This window comes from Gouania willdenowi (genome assembly GCF_900634775.1).
Source record: "Gouania willdenowi chromosome 24 unlocalized genomic scaffold, fGouWil2.1 scaffold_320_arrow_ctg1, whole genome shotgun sequence".
NCBI classification, from domain to species: Eukaryota; Metazoa; Chordata; class Actinopteri; order Blenniiformes; family Gobiesocidae; genus Gouania; species Gouania willdenowi.
The window spans coordinates 661374-681592 of record NW_021144848.1 but is presented as its reverse complement, the minus strand read 5'-3'; the positions used below and the strand labels follow the sequence as shown (position 1 = coordinate 681592).

At 35.7% G+C, this 20219-nt stretch overlaps 2 long non-coding RNA genes across 3 annotated transcripts; both read right to left on the bottom strand.

The window, feature by feature from the left end:
• Positions 1 to 2688: 2688 nt before the first annotated feature.
• On the bottom strand, positions 2689 to 4779 carry LOC114458286 (uncharacterized). 2 transcript variants are annotated; one of them, XR_003673012.1, is made up of 5 exons: positions 4761 to 4779; positions 4564 to 4663; positions 4354 to 4493; positions 2925 to 2958; positions 2689 to 2850 (listed from the first exon to the last, which is right to left on the bottom strand). It is a non-coding gene; the product is annotated as an uncharacterized LOC114458286 (long non-coding RNA). The 2 variants fall into 2 exon arrangements; XR_003673011.1 differs by lacking the exon at positions 4761 to 4779 and having other exon boundaries at positions 4564 to 4715.
• A 6214-nt stretch (positions 4780 to 10993) lies between these two features.
• On the bottom strand, positions 10994 to 12528 carry LOC114458297 (uncharacterized). Its single transcript, XR_003673016.1, has 3 exons — positions 12389 to 12528; positions 11300 to 11309; positions 10994 to 11209 (listed from the first exon to the last, which is right to left on the bottom strand). It is a non-coding gene; the product is annotated as an uncharacterized LOC114458297 (long non-coding RNA).
• Positions 12529 to 20219: the final 7691 nt, after the last annotated feature.

Sequence of the window (20219 nt, the reverse complement as noted above, 5' to 3'; positions counted from 1 at the left end):
GGGACCTGGAAAAAAAACTCAAACTACCAACATTTTGCGTCTTTTTCCATCGTAACGTCATCTTTGAAGGTCTTAAAAGTAACAAGTTCTTTTTTTTTTAAATGTAACGAGTAGAAAGTACAGATATTTGTACGGGGATCCTGACCTCAAGATTGAGAACCCCCGCTTTAAAGGTGCAGTCCGCGACTTTCAGATCCCTCCCTCCCCGCTGCTCTCTTGCCCTGCCTCCAAACTGTCCAAAGTCCCTCCCTCAGAGGAGCTAACAAGCTAACGTTAGCCCAACAGCAACATCACAGTAATATAACATGCTCTGTTAAAAGCATATTACTGCAGTGCTTTTCTCTCTCTATGTGCACACACCTCAGCAGCAGCAGCAGCAGCAACACAGTGTCACTTACAGCAGCCCACACGGAGACTGCTGCGCACACACACAAACAACACATGCACCACAGAGTTCTAGTGTAACAATTACAAATCAAACATAATGTAAATCAAGCAGAAAAGTCACCAATTCCATCTTCTACTCCTCCAGACCATACACTGTAAAAAAGACGGCGCTCTAGCTCCGGGAAAGGGGCGGGGCCTGTGAGCCACAGCTGTCAGACGGTCCGTCAAACACAATCCTGGCTCTGATTGGTTTTTTTTGCTCGGTCGTGGTGCATTCTGGCAATCTGCCAATGGCTGCAGAAGCAGCAGGGGGCGGAGCTCAATGAGTCTGTGTTTTTTCACACAAACAACTAGTTTAATATAAAGCTGTCCTTACATAGTGACAGCTTTAGAAAATATGACAAAAAGTAACTTTCATAAGTGTTGCAGACTGCAGCTTTAAGGCAACAATCAGAGCAGAGTTAAGACATACACGCCCCTTAATGGGAGGGGCCACAACTAAGAGGAAAAGAAGGCTGCAGACAGGTGAACACACTAGTCGCCCTTATATTTAGGGAAAACTCAAAGGAATCTGGCTGGAGGTTAAAACAAACTTCTTATAAGGTAAAACACGTGATTAATAAGCATAAACATATGGTATTATATCATATAGTTTTTTGGGTATTTAATGTCGTTGAGGGAGTGTTCTTTGCTGCATCACCTGGACGTGCCTCCTGCACACAGGACAATACACCAAACTCCATTTAAAATGTTCATTATTCTTGTGCTTGTATCTCTGTAATGGAAACATGAATTTTTTTTTTTTGAGGTACATATTCTTTTCATGTGAATTACTTGTATTCGGTGTCATTTTAATGATAATTTACCCTGAATATAACCGTAAAATCTACTAAGAAAGGATCTGCACAAAGCTGTGTATACTAGATCATCATTGTCTGTAACACAAAGTAAAACATTAGTGACTGAGGTTGTGAACTGGAAACATGTTGCAAAATAAAGAAAAGCTGCTTATTTAAAAGGCCAGAAATTAGACTTTGAAACCGTGCACTACTGCAAGGAACCACAAGGTGGCAGAATGACTTCTTTATGAGAAAATACTATTTATTTTTCTTTGTGTCAATCATTACCTCTCATTCATCACTGGTTCCTCTGACCTCAGGACAACCAACCATTACTGAATCATTTATTTGTCTTGGTTTGAGGTTTTTTATCCAAAAACCCCAAAAGTTGTTATTCAAAGGAGAATTACATGTTTAAATATATAAAATATAAAAAAATCTGTATTAGTCGGTGAAAGACAGAAAAAGATCTTCTGCCTAAATTACTTTATTATCAAATAAAAGCATATATTTTTGTAAACTTTTTTAAAATTTATTTTTGTAAGATAAATGTGTGTAACGCACTTAAAACAGTTGAGAACGGTGTACAGTACAGCTTTAAAGTAACACATTGACCAGTGAAACACTATTATTCACATGTAGATATTTGTCATTTAAAAATATGACTTTGTAAATAAACTTCCTGTAGTTACATATAGTGTTTTTCAGTGTAATACGTGTGATAGAATGTGTAGCAAATGAACAGAAATGTCATATTTTTGCACTAAAAAAGATTCTTATTTTTATTTGACATTCCCTTTTGCACTTCTAATCAGAAAAATACTAAATTATCAATAATATTGAACTCAATTAATCCCATTAAGCGTTGTTGGTAAGGTTTTGGAAAGTTTAATAGCCAGTGATGACATCTACTGTAATTAGAGAAAAGCTAATTATAGGGACATTTTGGAAAATATGAAAGTACAAATCAGAAGTCTTTAAAATGTAATAATTAGTTGATGTGTTTAATTATTTTGATGCTTCAGAGAAGCAGTAAGAAACAGTCAGTGGTTTTGTTTTATTTCACACATAATTATGTCTGTTTATCTTTGCACACGCTAACACACCTTTACCTTATACAAACAGTATGATCAAAATATTACAATTAATCTCAGGATTTTTTTTTCAGTGTGAGATTTTGTGTTTTATTTGACTCACTGATATTTACAACCTCACCACCTCTGATCTGCAATCCTTCAACTTTTGTCATTATGTAATAAACAGACTTGTAATGCAACGATGGAAAAACTTTATAGATATTAACATTTTTATTTAATTTTTGTGCCTCAATTTTCAATAATTATCTTGTATTCTCTTTGTTTGTTGTAATGCATTCCCACATACTGTATATATGTGTGTATGTATATGTATGTAGAAATAAGATAATGTATGTTTTAGTTCATGTCAAACATCAACAGGAATCAAAAAGCAGGTTTATTTTTTATTTCATGCTTTTATTCATTTCACCGCATCAATCCATGCTGCACGTGATTAAACGCGTGCTATCAGACGCTCGTTCTCGCACATGTTGAGTCGACTTCAGACTAGAAAGTCTTCCCCTGAGCTTCCCTCCACGATCACGTCCCTGATCAAAGGAAACATTTGCTTTCATCCCCGAAAGTAAAGCTGGTGTTCTACCGACACCGTTAATATTCTTACCTCACGGCGTTGAGCGCAGTCTTGTACTTAGAACCTGAACAGGCACAGATTTATTCAGCATTATTCAAACTGAACAACTCACGGAAGTGAGTCAAACGTCGACGAACAAAACACAAGACAATACACAAAATTACTCTTAAACAAAAAACAAAATCAACTCAAATACAGAAAATTACAGAAAAATACACAAAACAGCAACTAAAATTACACAGAATGACAGAAAAACACACAACACAACAGAAAATACACAAAGAACTCTGAAAACCAACAAAACATCAAAAGACAAAGAATAAAATGTCAATTTAAATAAATTAAATGAAAGAAAAAGACACAAAACAGCCAATAAAATTACACAAAATTACCTGTAAAACACAAAAAACAACAGAAACAAATAAAATGTCAATTTAAGAACATTAAATGACCAAAAAAAAGACACAAAACAGCAACGAAAATTACACAAAATGACAGTAAAACACACAACACGAAATACAGAAAATGATGCTAAAAAAAAACCCCACAAAACAATAAAAACAAATACAATTTAAATTTAAATCATTATATTTACAGGAACACACTCAGAAGAGCAACTAAAATTACACAAAATGACAGTAAAATGCACAAAACAACAGAAAATACACAAAGGGATTCTGAAAAACAACAAAAAACAAAAAATAAAATGTCAATTTAAATATATTAAATGAAAGAAAAAAAATCACAAAACAGCAACTAAAATTGCACAAAATGACAGTAAAACAAACAACACAAAATGCACAAAATGACTCTTAAAAGCCCACAAAACAAACAAAAAACCAAATACATTTTAAATTTGAATCCTTTTATTTACAGGAACACACTCAGAAGAGCAACTAAATTGCACAAATGACAGTAAAACACACAAAACAACAGAAAATACACAAATGACTCTCAAAAGCCCACAAAACAACAAAAAAGTCAAGTCAAGTACACAAAATTAGAGAACAATACACAAAACAACAGAAAATACACAAAGGGACTCTGAAAACCAACTAAAGAACAAAAACAAATTAAACGTCAATTTAAATACATTAAATGACAGAAAAATCCACACAACAGCAACTAAAATTATACAAAATGACTCTTAAAAGCCCACAAAACCCCCAAAATGTCACCTCAAGTACACAAAATTACAGAACAATACACAAAACAACAGAAAATACATAAAGGGACTCTGAAAACCCACAAAATGACAAAAACAAAAAGAAAATTCATTTATTTAATTTAAATACATTAAATGACAGAAAAAAACACAAAACAACAACTAAAATGACACAAAATGACAGTAAAACACACAAAATGATGCTAAAACCCCACAAAACAATAATAAAAAGGGATCAAATGTGACTAAAATCCACCAAACTACACAAAGGTGTGACAGGTGTGATTGATTGACCTTTCTTGCACATTTTGCTGGAGCCTTTCCAGGCTTTCGTGCCGTACTTTTTTCCTTTCTTCCCCTTTTTCTTACACTCTCCAGGCTCCACGGCGAGGACGATCAGCGTCAGGAGGACAAACACCACGAACAACTTCATCCTGAACACAAGCATCCATGTTAAAAGTCACTGTTTAGTCATCGTTACAAAAAGCTTCTAGTGTGACTTACCCGACCACGACTCAAACACTCAGACCACGTCGTCGTTCAGGGTTCAGCTGCTCAGGTTTTTATGGGTTCAACTCCTCAACATGAGTCAGATCTCAGGTTCCTCTCAGTGAAACAGGATCATGTTAATGCAACCTCATCATAGATAAAACACTTCCTTATTTTCATTTGTTTATTTCACACGTGTGTTGTCACCTCACCATTAGTAATGATGTTTAGTTTGTGGAAATGGCTGATGGTACTTCTCTAAAGCAGGGGTTCTCAACCTTGGGGTCAGGATCCCATTTGAGGTCACAAGACACTGGGGGGGGATCGCCAGATGCCTTCATGGGCGACCGTGGCTCAGGTGGTAGTGGGTCGTCTTCTGATCAAGAGGTTGGGGGTTCAATCCCAGTACCTGACTATGTGTCGAAGTGTCCTTGGGCAAGACACTGAACCCTAAGTTGCTCCCATTGGTCGACTAGCGCCTTGCATGGCAGTCCTGTCCCACTGGTGTGTGAATGTGAGTGATTGGGTGAATGAGCTGATATGTAAAGCGCTTTGAGACTGTTTCAGTGGTGATAAAGCTCTATATAAAATCTAGTCCATTTACCATTCAAGAAACTTAAGAATATATATATTACAATTTTGGCTTATTTTTGCCTTCTTTCTGCAGCTACACCAAACTTGCCACATTTTAACCCATTTTCATCTCTTTTTCTTGCCATATTTTTGCTATTTTTAATGCATTTTTGCTGCATTATACTCCAATATCTGACACTTCTCCATCAAATTTAATTTGCCAGTTTAAATGAATTGTTCCTACTTTTTAAATTACATTACCAAAAGGCCCCCTCCCCCCATTTTTAACACTTTTAAGCTTAACACTACAAGAAGTGCAATCTTTGGGAGTAATTTTTTGCATGTTTTTATTGTCATTTTGGTGGTCTTTTCCTCCTCAGAATCCCTAGAATGTGACGCTCACTGTCCCAGCGAGCATTGTTGTGTTTTTCTGGATGATTTACTTACAGCTAACAGCACACAGTGAATCCTGTTGTAGATGTATAATGATGCTAATTATCGTCCTCCAGTCTGGGAACTGTTCTCACTGCCTTCAACAAGCTGAGGAGCAGCATATATATATATATATATATATATATATATATATATATATATATATATATATATATATATATATATATGTTTTATAAAAAGGCAGGAATCACTAAGGTAAACAACCTTAGAATAGAATAAAAGGATCCATATGGATTAAAAGCATTTAAATGTCCAACAACGTAGATTATGGCATTAAAAGTCTCTAACAATGTAACTCCACCTTCGCTGATTGTCTATGTGCTCCCGTGGCCGGTGGACGCCAATGTTGTCGCGGGAGAGGAAACAAATATGCACTGAGTGCAGGGTTTGCTCATTCTCTTAACATATGTGTATATTATGTACGTTATATTAAGAATTTTATTTTTCGATGGAATTTGGGAAAATTTAAATGAAAACTTTTGATAAGGCAAGGCAAATTTATTTGTATAGCGCATTTCATACTCAACGCAACTCAATGTGCTTTACATGATAAAACATTCAATTGTTTAAAATCAATAAGAACATTTAAAATCATCAGTAAAATCAATTAAAATCATCAGTAAAATCATCATTACATCAACAACATGACCATAAATCTCTCTCTCAATCATATGCAGTAGAGAAAAAAAGTTCCTTTAACTTTGATTTAAAAATGTTCACATGTGATGCTGACTTCAGCTCTGCTGCAGTTTGTTCCACTTCTTTGCAGCATAACAACTAAACACAGCATCACCATGTTTACTGTGAGCTCTAGGCTCCACTATCTGACCTGTGTCCATAGATCTGAGAGACCTGCTGGGTTCATACCTGTCTAACATGTCACTGATGTATTCTGGACCAAACCCATTCACAGATTTGTACACCAGCAGCAGCAGAACTTTAAAGTCTATTCTGAGGCTGACTGTGAGCCAGTGTAAAGACTTTAAAACTGGAGTAATGTGTTCTGATCTCTTTGTTCTGGTTCAGACCTGAGCTGCAGCGTTCTGAACCAGCTGTAGATGTTTGATGAAGACCATTACAATAGTCCAGTCTGCTGGAGATAAAAGCATGGGGGGGGGGGCAATGCCCCCCTGCCCCCCGCAAACTCAGCATATGACAGCTTTTCTTATTTCAAAACATAGCTGAGTCAGGTTTGTCACGGACCCTGCACCAGTCTCACCAGTCTGATTTTGCACTGTGGTCACACAGCGTTATGGGTTCCATGGTTCTGGCGATACAGTCATAGCGGGTGCTAGTAGTTCGCTTAAAAAGGGGCGTGGCCATTTCACCGATTTTAGTGACAAATGTGTTAGCAACCAAACATTGTTCACTGACATTCAATTAGTTGAAGAGTTTGGTTTGGACATATAAGTCATACAAAACCACCATGAGCTACGTTAGTAACACACGCACACACGCACGCACGCACGCACGCACGCACACACACACACACACGTTGATGCTGAGAGATACGTTTCACACCGAGACGCTGACAGAAAGGAGAAGTAAAAGCAGCGCTGCATGACATCTGTGTGTGAGTGTGAAGATAAACACACTGTTTACAGCAGGACATGAAAAAAAAATCAACTCAAAGGTTTTTACAAACATCTCTCACAAACACACATACAGAAATACTTCTCCTGCATGTTTTAGGGACAATATCACACATTTACACGCTATTTATTTTACTGGAAAACAGGTGATTGAATGTCTAACGCGGGGGTCACCAACATGGTGCCCGTGCCCCTCAGGTAGCCCGCATGGACCATGTGAGGGTCCCTCAGGAGCCCTAGTGTTTTTACTGTCTAATATAAACCACTGCTGCTGAATCTTATTTATTTTATATCTGATAACGAGTTACATAAAGTTATGGTTGATACATATGACTCAGATTTCCTCAAATTAAACCAGATCAGACTTAATGATTTAATCAATAATAACAGGATATTTATTTGTAATAATCACAATAGTTACATTACTGTCTAATGGGATTGGCTTTGTCTGTGAACATGTGAAATATAACTAAAAATATTGTGTTTCGTAAGTTGGGATGGATTAATAGTGATGCTAGTTTTATGCTAACATTTATTTCACACAACGTGTGATATGGCATTGTAGAGATTTGCATCTGCCAGACAAAATACACTCAAATATAGAGGACCTTCACTCTGGAATCATTTATGTCTTGTTTTAAAGACTATCTTTTAAAATACAGATGTTAATGTTAATACACCAGTAATCTTTAAATATGTGTATATATATATATATTTAAAATATTGACCTACCTCCTCATGCCTGTTTTTGTTTAAATTGACTTTGGGTAGGTGGTCTTATGAGACCTCAAATGGTCTTCTCACTCTCTCCTGCACAGTTATGTTCTTTTAACCACTGTATTCATTTTGTCTTGTTATTTGTGCAAATAAGATGAAATGAAAATGAAATAAAATGAAATGTTAGCTTTTATCCTTCCATACAAGTGTTAAATCTTACAATAAAGTAAATCAGTAGCTCTTTGTGGTTTGATGACGGTATGCCGTGTTCTTTTTACTGCTCTCTAACTTTTATGAAGTCGTTAGCGTTAGCTCTTAGCCTAGCCTGTGTTTCGGTGGGTTAGCTTTAGTTCGGTTTCCAGTTCATAATTGTTGCTGCATTTTCATCTCGGTCAACGTGTTTGTGTTTTTTTGTTGGGTGGGGGTCTGGTCTGGTGGCGGTCCACGACAGCGTCAGGTAAGCTGTGAGCAGCGCTGTCTGTGTGTGTCTGAATCAGAACAACATTTCATTTCAGTTTCATTCCATCCAAGAAAACATGAAAAGACAATCACATATAGCACATTTAACATGGGAGGACAGGAGTGGGAGAACGGTGGGTCGCCACAAGGCCCTGTGTTTTAGATGGGAACGTGGGAGAACAACAGGAGGAGAGGTGAGGGGAAAAGGCAGGCTTTAAACTCAATTCCCTATTGGGGAGAACAGTATGAAACTAGGAAAAAACCTCCTCAGCGTACATGCACCAAAACAAAACAACAATCAATTCAAGACAACAGCACGTTAGCACCAGGGGGATGGGTCAGCCACAGGGTGGCGCATAGCTGCCTCCTGCTGCCATCTGCAGGGAAGGGGGACGGGTTGGGGCTGGAGACAATGGTGCTAAAAAACGGGTTGTGTGTGAAAGTGTGAGCGTGTGCCTGTTTTCTGAGACTCTGCTGCAGTCGCTCACAGCTCATCTCCAATGCCGATGACGTGGGACGGCGTTGTCTTAAAGATGACCTCGAGAGTTTGTTAGCCGAGACGAAGATCCCAGGTGTTCATGGGAAAGTGAGGGGAAGCTCAGAGAGCGTTGAATCAACATACCACCCATGGAAGTGTGAAGGAACAGGCTTTTCATCTCAGGGGGACGAATGAAGATAAGTTGTTTTCAGACGGGCTTTCCACAACATTGACTACCAGCCCTGTTGTTCCTGGTCATTCATATCCAAATAATCCAATATTGTGGCCGTTTCCCAAGACACAAACTCTCCACTCCTCCTTAAAAGTTTACCATGGTGGATTCCATCTGAGAGTTCTGAGAGTTCGGCCCTATCCATCGATGAGTAGCGGCTTTCCAATAATGCTGCCAACATAATGCGGACTTTGCGATAAATCAGGAAAATGCCACTTCCAATCAGCAGAAGACCTTCTCATAATTCCAATCTGGTGGACGTCTTCCACATCCTCAGGACATAGCGTAGCATTTTCTCACCTAAAATGGCAGCTCTCACAATCACTCTAAACACAGCAATAAATGGACCCGTTCCACTGTAGTATTATACATTGTTTACAGAGTTTTAAAAACAGATTCCCAAAACATGTGTTTTATTAAAGTGGCTGGTTCTTGACGACATCAGTCACATGTGGTCAGTTTTGCTTTAGACCAGTGAAGGCGGTGCACAATTTTGAATTGAATCACACAGTGTTTGAGGAATATAGAGCTTGAAAAGATTCTGCATTTTATCAGTTGCCAGAGCTCATCTGAAAGTTACTCACTTATGTCTAGTTCCCATTTAATCTTTATTGTTTTGAGTGATGTTTGTTTGTGTGTATCTAATAACTTAAAGATGGTACTCGCAGTACGTTTGAACTCTAGTTTAAATTTAAATATTTTGTTCAGAAGGGATGTAGGCCAACAAGACGGGAGTCAATAAAGCTCCTAACCTGCAGATTTCTATAAAACTGAGACCTGGCTGGAATGAATCTCTGTACCAGTTGTTGTAGTTGACCCTTTTTAAGATATTTGATATGATTTTGGAAAGTTTATTAGCCGGAAAGACGGTGAAATTGAAATTAGTAAACTGAGCCGGAATGATGTGCAAATGGTAAATTCTGAAACAGAATTGAGGAAATTTTTAAATAACACCCTTGTAAAGTGGGTTAAAAGGAAACAAATAAGCAAAATATTTAAATATTTTTTTTTTTTGGCTCTGCTCCCCTTCACATGCTGACTTTAATCATTATTTTCTAACTTTAGTTCCATACTACATTGTTCCCGTCATCGTATCTAATGCAGTCTAATAACTCAATGCTTTCATTTTTAGGCTTTCTTTGTGTGTAGACATTTTGTTTAGTGTTCATGATCTTTGTCAATGAAGAAAGACATCTAAAGTCCTATAGCATATGGCATGATAAAAAGTTATTCTTAATAGAAAATAAAGAAACCCAACGACCATTAAAAATGCTTTAATCCATTGGAAACCCATTTTTAGGAGGTTTTATACTGTTTCCAAAGTGTGCGTTTTAGCCTCAATTCAGACTCAGAGGCACATTTCCAGATCTACGCCACGCAAAATAGATGTAATGGCCACGCCCCTTTTGAAGCGAAGTACTAGCGCTCGCTATAGTGTGTGTGTGTGTGTGTGTGTGTGTGTGTGTGTGTGTGTGTGTAACCTGACACCGAGGACCAGTTTGGGGAGGAGTGAGAAACCAGCCACACAAGCATTACCTTTAAAAAATGTAGCATAACAGAATAACCGCTGGGAATAATTTGACCAAACTTTTCTATATTAGGGTCAGGTACCGAATCAACAACATTTTTAAAACTCACATCAAATGAACAAACCAATGAGGAGATTAAATGCTTTTCTTTTTAGCTGTGCTTAAGAAGACAGGAGCAGATCATAAAGGGCTTATGTTTAGTAAAAATATTCATAGAAATTCAACCATTAGTCCAATCTGGGTCCTTCAAACGTTGTTCGTAAGCTGCTAATCAGGGCTAGGAGTTTGTAAAATGCTGTGTTTCCTGCATAAAGCAGTGATATGAAATATTACTATTGACCAAGAACAAACGTCTTTGTAGACCATAGGTTCCAGTGTATGAAATGTGTTAAATGAGGCACAAAAACAAGTGTTTTGATGCATCAAAGCGCAATAAAGCTTTTATTTCAAAGAACAGACATTTCTTCTGGCGGCTGCGTTTATTTATCTTCAGCTATCGGTGGCTTCACATTTCAGAGCTAAAGTTTTCTCTGCGTCCAACGGACAGACGTAGACGTGTGTGGTCTAGTCAACCACATCCCTGTCCAGGTCGTAGGTCACATCTATCGGCTGGCTCCCATGGATCAGGCTGATGGATGGGAACAGAGAGGAGAGACAAACTCAGCACAGGAGGAACACACACACAGAGATGTTAGATGATAGAGAGAACGCTGCTTACGCGTGGAAGCCTTCATTACATGGAAAAGAAAAAAAAAAACAGGGTTAGAAAGTGATGCACTGGTTATTTATATATTTATTATTTAAATTTATTTTTTATGAAATATTTCATGCAAAATTTTATTTCAAATTTAAAACTTGAAGCTAGTCTTACTTCACTGCCTGAAGTATTTTATGTATTTATTCTGACATTAAGTGTGTTTTTAGAGTAATTTTAATGTTTTTTTTTGTTTTTTTTTGGTCATGTTGTGAATTTATTTTTGTGCATTTTTTTTAAAAATGTGTTTGAGTTTTTTTCTGTATTTTTTTGTAATGTTATGCATGGTAACGCAGTAGTTATTTATTTTTTGTTTTTTCATTTTTAATGTCATGTTTTGTAGGAGTAATTTTGTTTAGTTTTTTTGTGTATTTTATAGTATTTTTGTTATTTTTTTAAAAATTATTTATCATTTACATTTCAAATTTAATTAAGTCATTTTGTGTATTTCTTTTGACATTATGTATTTTTGTTGTGGTTTTGTAATGTTGCTTTTTTTGAGTCAACATATATATATATATATATATATATATATATATATATATATATGTTAATTTTTGTTTACAATTTGCATGTTTTTGTTGTATTTTTGTATTTGTATTTTTAGGAGTCATTTTATGTAATTTTTTGGGTCATTTTGTGTATTTTTAACATTTATTTTCTTTTTTTTTGTTTTTTTATGTGTTTTTTCTGACATGCATGTTTTTATGTCTCGTGTAAACTTTTTTTTTCTTTTTTTCTGGATTCACTTATTCAGACGCAACAAAAAGTTCTTTATCATTTATCAAATACATATTTAAAATTTCAAACTTTGCTGTTATTGTAACACAACTACTGTTAACTTTTAATTAGAAAAACCTGTAATATTTACTTTTATCTAAATGGCCATCATTTTTTTAGAGACTTTCAGATATAGTTTTATATTTAAATCTGTCCAATGTTGCATTTGGTGATGCATCATAAAAATCATACAACAAAAGATCTGGATAAATAAATGTTGGTAAACTTTCAAAATAAAAGAGTAAAAAGGCCAGACGCTGTGTGTTTGTTCACCTCGCACGATCCCGTGGAAAATGTGGTGGAGGAAGGCGTCGCCGGGTTCGGCCATGAAGACGACCAGAGTTATGACCAGGAGCACGACGAGCAACTTCATCCTAAAAACATGAGAGAGAACATTTATCAGCTGAAACACATCTCATCACAATCATGCAGATACTCACGTTTCTGATGGAGAGAAAAGTCAGGCTGTTTTCTGTCATGTCTGCATGATTAATGGCTTTTATAGCCGTCTGTGAATAGCCCCGCCCCCCTGTTGTGCAAAACTGGCAGACCATTGTTACAAAAAAACAGAAGTATTTTCAGCAGAATCCAAAGTATCATATATTCTCCTCATCTTGTCCTTTCATACAAATATTTGTTCTTCATTCCTTTGAGTAAAAGTACAAAGAAACATCTACAAAAGCTGCGTCATCGCATAGTTGATAATTAATTGGAACTATGACATTTATAATTGTAACTGTGATTGGAAAAAATCTGTGGCTCATTTAATCATAATTGAATTGTAATTGAAGTTCAGATAATTTACTTTTTAATTGTATTTGTGGTTTATTTTCCCAAACTGGAAAGTTAGACTCTACAGCACAGCTGATCACTTTAGTGATTTTATTTTGCTATCCACACATTCTTGTTTTCAGCCAAAAAACTGCACATTAGAGTAAAACACAAGTTTATTTAAGTGACTATTCCTCAAAGCGGAAGTAAGGCAAATAAAAGGGCAAAAGGCCATAGTAAGGCGTCAAAAATTTCAAACGGCTCGAAACAGAGGTAATACTATAGTACGGCATAAAAAAGGGTAAAATAAAGGCAAGGCTATAAAAAAGCACCAAAAAGGGTAAAAAAATTCAAATGCCTCAAAACGAAGGTAAGGCCTTAGTAGAGCATATAAAAGGGCAAAATAGAGGTAAGGCTATCATAAGGCATCAAAAGGAGCGAAACATTTTAAAAACCCCTCAAAACAGAGGTAAAACTATGGTAAGGCATAAAAAATGGCAAAATGGAGGTAAGGCTAGTTAGCCATAAAAAAGGGCGAAAAATTCTCAAAAGCCTCAAAATGGAGGTAAGGCAAAAAAATTTAAACTTCTGAAAATGGAGGTTATTTTAAGGCAATAAAAAGGACAAAAAAATTTCAAACATCTCAAAACAATTTTAAAGCTATAGTGAGGCAACAAAATGGGCGAAAAAATTTCAAACACCTCAAAACGGCGGAAAGGTAAGACATAAAAAAGGCAAAATGGAGGTGAGGCTAAGGCATAAAAAGGACAAAACGAATTTAAGGCTATAGTTAAGGCATTGAAAAGGGCAATTTTTTTCAAACACATCAAAACAAACGTAAACTATAGTAAGGCATCAAAATGGGCAAAAAAATTTCAAACGCCTCAAAACGAAAATAAGGCTATATAGTAAGGCAATAAAGGGCAAAACGGAGGTAATGTTATAGTAAGGCATCAAAAAGGGCATACAAATTTCAAACGTCTCAGAACGGAGGTAAGGTAATTTTAAGGCATAAAAAAGGGCAAAACGAAGGAAAGGCTCAAGTAAGGCATCAAAATGGGTAAATAAAAAAATTGAAACACCTCAAAACCAAGATAAGGCATAAAAAGGGCAAAAAAAATTCAAATACCTCAAAACAGAGGTAAGGCAATAGTAAGGCATAAAGAAGGACAAAAAAAAGGTAAGGCATAAAAATTGGCAACATGGAGGTAAGGCTATAGTAAGGCTTAAAAAAGGACAAAATAGAGGTAAGGCCATAGTAAGGCATTAAAAAGGGTAAAATGGAGGTAAGGCTATAATAAGGCATAGAAAAATGGCAAAATGGAGGTAAGGCTATAGTAAGGCATAAAGAGGGCAAAATGGAGGTAAGGCATAATAATGACAAAATGGTGGTAAGGCTATAGAAAGGCATAAAAATGGGCAAAATAGAGGTAAGGCTATAGTAAGGCATAAAAAAGGACAAAAAAGAGGTAAGGCTATAGTAAGGCAAAAAAAGGGCAAAATGGAGGTAAGGCCATAGTAAGGCATTAAAAAAGGGCAAAATTGGAGGTATGGCTATAATAAGGCATAAAAAGGGCAAAATTGAGGTAAGGCCATAGTAAGGCAAAAAAAGGGCAAAATGGAGGTAAGGCAAAATAATGGCAAAATGGAGGTAAGGCCATAGTACGGCATAAAAAGGGCAAAATGGAGGTAAGGCCATATACGGCATAAAAAGGGCAAAATGGAGGTAAGGCCATATACGGCATAAAAAGGGCAAAATGGAGGTAAGGCCATAGTAAGGCATAAAAAGGGCAAAATGGAGGTAAGGCCATAGTACGGCATAAAAAGGGCAAAATGGAGGTAAGGCCATAGTAAGGCATAAAAAAGGACAAAATAGAGGTAAGGCTATAGTAAGGCATTAAAAAAGGGAAAAAAAGGAGGTAAGGCTATAAGGCATAAAAAGGGCAAAATAAGGGTAAGGCAATAATAAGGCATAAAAAGGGCAAAATGGAGGTAAGGCTATAAGGCATAAAAAGGGAAAAATAAGGGTAAGGCCATAGTATGGCATAAAAAGGGCAAAATGGAGGTAAGGCCATAGTAAGGCATTAAAAAAGGGCAAAATTGGAGGTATGGCTATAATAAGGCTTAAAAAATGGCAAAATGGAAGTAAGGCTATAATAAGGCATAAAAAAATGGCAAAATTGAGGTAAGGCATAAAAAAGGGCAAAATTGAGGTATGGCTATAGTAAGGCATAAAAAAGGACAAAATAGAGGTAAGGCATAATAATGACAAAATAGAGGTAAGGCTATAATAAGGCATAAAAAAATGGCAAAATTGAGGTAAGGCATAAAAAAGGGCAAAATTGAGGTATGGCTATAGTATGGCATAAAAAGGGCAAAATGGAGGTAAGGCATAATAATGACAAAATAGAGGTAAGGCTATAGTAAGGTAAAAAAAAAGGGCAAAATTGAGGTAAGGTATAATAATGACAAAATGGTGGTAAGGCTATAGTAAGGCAAAAAAAAGGGCAAAATTGAGGTAAGGTATAATAATGACAAAATAGAGGTAAGGCTATAGTAAGGCATAAAAAGGGCAAAATTGAGGTAAAGCTATAGTAAGGCATAAAAAGGGCAAAATGGAGGTAAGGCCATAGTATGGCATAAAAAGGGCAAAATGGAGGTAAGGCCATAGTAAGGCATAAAAAGGGCAAAATGGAGGTAAGGCCATAGTAAGGCATTAAAAAAGGGCAAAATTGGAGGTATGGCTATAATAAGGCTTAAAAAATGGCAAAATGGAAGTAAGGCTAAAAGGCATAAAAAGGGCAAAATAAGGGTAAGGCAATAGTAAGGCATAAAAAGGACAAAATGGAGGTAAGGCTATAAGGCATAAAAAGGGCAAAATGGAGGTAAGGCCATAGTAAGGCATTAAAAAAGGGCAAAATTGGAGGTATGGCTATTATAAGGCATAAAAAAGGGCAAAATTGAGGTAAAGCTATAGTAAGGCATAAAAAGGGCAAAATGGAGGTAAGGCAAAATAATGGCAAAATGGAGGTAAGGCCATAGTACGGCATAAAAAGGGCAAAATGGAGGTAAGGCCATAGTACGGCATAAAAAGGGTAAAATGGAGGTAAGGCCAGAGTAAGGCATAAAAATGGCAAAATGGAGGTAAGGCTATGGCCTTACCTCCATTTTGCCTTTTTTATGCCTAACTATATATAGTTAGGCATAAAAAAGGCAAAATGGAGGTAAGGCCATAGTAAGGCATTAAAAAAGGGCAAAATTGGAGGTATGGCTATAATAAGGCTTAAAAAATGGCAAAATGGAAGTAAGGCTATAGTAAGGCATAAATAAGGGCAAAATGGAGGTAAGGACATAGTAAGGCATAAAAAAGGGCAAAATGGAGGTAAGGCCATAGTACGGCATAAAAAGGGCAAAATGGAGGTAAGGCCATACATAGTAAGGCATAAAAAGGGCAAAATGGAGGTAAGGCTATGGCCTTACCTCCATTTTGCCCTTTTTGTGCCTAACTATATACAGTTAGGCATAAAAAGGGCAAAATGGAGGTAAGGCCATAGTAAGGCATAAAAAGGGCAAAATGGAGGTAAGGCTATAATAAGGCATAAAAAATGGCAAAATGGAGGTAAGGCTATAAGGCATAAAAAGGGCAAAATAAGGGTAAGGCAATAGTAAGGCATAAAAAGGGCAAAATGGAGGTAAGGCTATAAGGCATAAAAAGGGCAAAATATGGGTAAGGCCATAGTATGGCATAAAAAGGGCAAAATGGAGGTAAGGCCATAGTAAGGCATTAAAAAAGGGCAAAATTGGAGGTATGGCTATAATAAGGCTTAAAAAATGGCAAAATGGAAGTAAGGCTATAGTAAGGCATAAAAAAGGACAAAAAAGAGGTAAGGCTATAATAAGGCATAAAAAAATGGCAAAATTGAGGTAAGGCATAAAAAAGGGCAAAATTGAGGTATGGCTATAGTAAGGCATAAAAAAGGACAAAATAGAGGTAAGGCTATAGTATGGCATAAAAAAGGGCAAAATGGAGGTAAGGCATAATAATGACAAAATGGTGGTAAGCTAAGGCATAAAAAGGGCAAAATGGAGGTAAGGCTATAGTAAAAAATTGAAAGATAAAAAAAAAAATGTTTGAATTGTATTCAAGGCACTTTGATAATAATTACTGCATATTGTTCATTGCAGTCTTTATTTGAAAAAAATATTTTGAAAAATCACAATGTATTTTTTTTTTGTTTATTTGATTTCTAAGAAAATAACATAAAGAAACATTAAGAAACAAAAATAGACCAAATTACACACAAAATAGAGCAAAATCATACAAAACGACATTGAAAATACATAAACGAATTATATGTATATATACACAAAACAATAATAAAATCAAACAAACTCTTTGTTCTTTCATGTAATAATGTTTAAGATGGTCATTTTTCTTGTGGCCCTTGGTTTAGACCATCAACCATTTGTGGTTTAGACATTACTAAACTATTTGTTTCACATGGTAAAAATCTCATGAAGTTTACACTGCTTGTTGTAGTACATTACAATCCATTCACACAGCAGACTTTCACCTCCAGCACTGTGTTTGCTTCAATTCATACAACAAATATAGTAAAACAGGAGGATTCAGTCGCTTACAATGGCTGCACTAACATGTCATTCAGTTGGAAAACACATTTTAAAAGGAGCTTTGTGAAAGTATTTTAACAAGGCAAAAAAGAGAAAAAGTCGTGGATCACCATGGTGACTCACTGAGCATCAGAGGTCTTTCGACTTGAATGGGTAAATATGATGTATATATATATATATATATATATATATATATATATATATATATATTGACCAGTACATCTCAAAATGAGTACGTACTTCAGATTTAAGCAATTTTCTCCTGGAATTAATAAAGAAATTCTGATTCAACACACATACATTTTGGCCAGAAATACTCTGCCCCTCCCGACAGCAGAAACAGGTTTAAAATCCACTCTTTGCGACGTTGTTCTGTGAGCTATTTACATTTCTCACCTTTGTGAATGACAATCTCTGGTACGATATAAAATCTGTTTTCCTTTTCTTGACCAGAATGATTGGAGCATCCGTAAACTACACAAAACAGACATTTTGATTGTTTCCGTTTTCAGCAAAGGCGGAATAACGTTGTTAGAGACTTTTAATGCCATAATCTACGTTGTTGGACTTTTAAATGCATTTTATTTTATCCTACCTGTGGTTTTCCTTAGTGATTTACAACTGCCAGCAAGTCTATCCCTCCAAATAACAGCGTATCTCGTACGTACCTATAGCACATGTATCCAGTGTTGTATCCTATATCATGTAGAACATCATGAATAATAACACTGCTTAGTTTTAGCAACTTCACTCTCTCATTATTTAAGTTACAAAAGGTGCTGAACATTTGATCATTGCATCAGTTCATGTTGTGGTTTCCATTTACAATTAAATTACAATTATTTTTTGTCCTCAGAAATCAAATTACAATTACGTTCTCAATTACTAAGGTTCAATAACAATTCATCACAATTGCTGAACCTTTAATAAAAAACCTAATAAAAGTGAACCTTCCTCTTGTGTTAGCTTTCTGTTAGCATCTCTAATGATAACTGGTCCTAAATCAGCTGTAAAATACACTAAAAACAAATATCAATCATCTCATTTATTTCATATCTATTGGTTACCTTGTTAGGTTTTATAATCAATGAAAATATAGGTTTTAATATCTGAGACTTTTTTCTGTCAGTTTATCCCTCGGTTTAATTTTTTTAAAAATGGTAAAATGTGGGAAACATATTTTAATAATTGTTAACTACATACTACGTATGTGTAGAACTGTACATAGAACTGTAACATGGTTCCTCAGTTTTGCGCTAAATTAAAATTGACCATTTTTTATAGTATTTTCATGGCAATTACAATTACAGTCAATTTTCTGAACTTAATTACAATGTAATTACGATTACGACACAGAAACAATTATTCAAAATTAGAATTACAATTAAAATTAAGCCATAATTGTGATTAATTATCAATTATATTTGATCCCAAACCCTGAGGACCACAATTATGACTTTATCGGATAAAAAGCGAATGTTTATTTAGAACATTCCACAGATGCTGAATTGGATTGAGATCTTCAAACTTTATATATGTATATATTTTTTTTTTTTCAAAGGCTTGATATGATGAACACATTTGAGGAAACCGAAGGCTAAACGTTGTAAACAGGGAGTGTGTGAAAATGTGTAAGTGGTGCATTTGTTTTGCATGTGGCGATGATAATGCAATGTCCTTTGCTCTATCGGTGCGAACATCTGGATTCTTGATTCATCACTTCCTTGTTCTCGGTTTCCTCCTTTATGAGCACTTAAATCAACCGACAGCCAAAAGAGAGAAGTATGACAGTAATCAGTAATCACACCAGTCAGAATAATAAATGTGTTGCAAATGCTTGGTTTGGTCATTTTTCTAAATGCTGATGTGCATTTTGATAATGTAGCCCCGAGATCAGACACTTGCATGAACCAACTGGACATTTTTTTCACCTGAAGAAAACCAAACACATCCTATCCATCATTATCGAAGTCTATAAAAGCAGAAATAATTGGATTCATGTATTGACATCAACTGCAGCAGGTTTGGTGGTAATAATAAACAACAGGCCAGAGATACAAAAACAGTTCAGGCAGAAACCCACTTTGCCACAACTGTGCTTAAGTTTTCCACAAGCTTGTAACTGTAATGTGTCAGTCACATTGATTCAAATTATGTTTGACCACTGGGTGTTGCAATTTGGCTTGAAATAAACACATATCCATTTTTATTCTCGCAAATAAGTGAGGAGTTGACTTCTTTTGGGGCGCTGTGCCAAATTGAAAATCAGGCTTGAAGCATTGATGTGTACACATTCATAGATTATACCAAATTTCATCAGAAGAAGAAGAAGAAGACAACAACAACAAAGTACTCTTGTACAATGTTTTTGTTTTGTGTTCTTTTTCTGTGTATTTTCTCTTGTTGTTTTGGTTGTTGAACCGTATTTGGTGATGTATTTATTTCACGTACAGATGTTTGCATTGATGTATCAAATTATATAATTTTCTTGAAGGGACATTTTCAGGTTTTTCTAGGAAACGTTGAAACAAAAAAAAAATCTCTGATTTTAAAGCAGATCATGAAGATGGGGGGGTTTAGCAAATCTGCATTGGTGCATTAACATTTTGTTATTATAATTCAATTATTGATAAAAAAAATAAATGTTTTTTTATTCTTAAGGAAGATGACAAATTAACTATTTTGAAATGACCAGAAATCA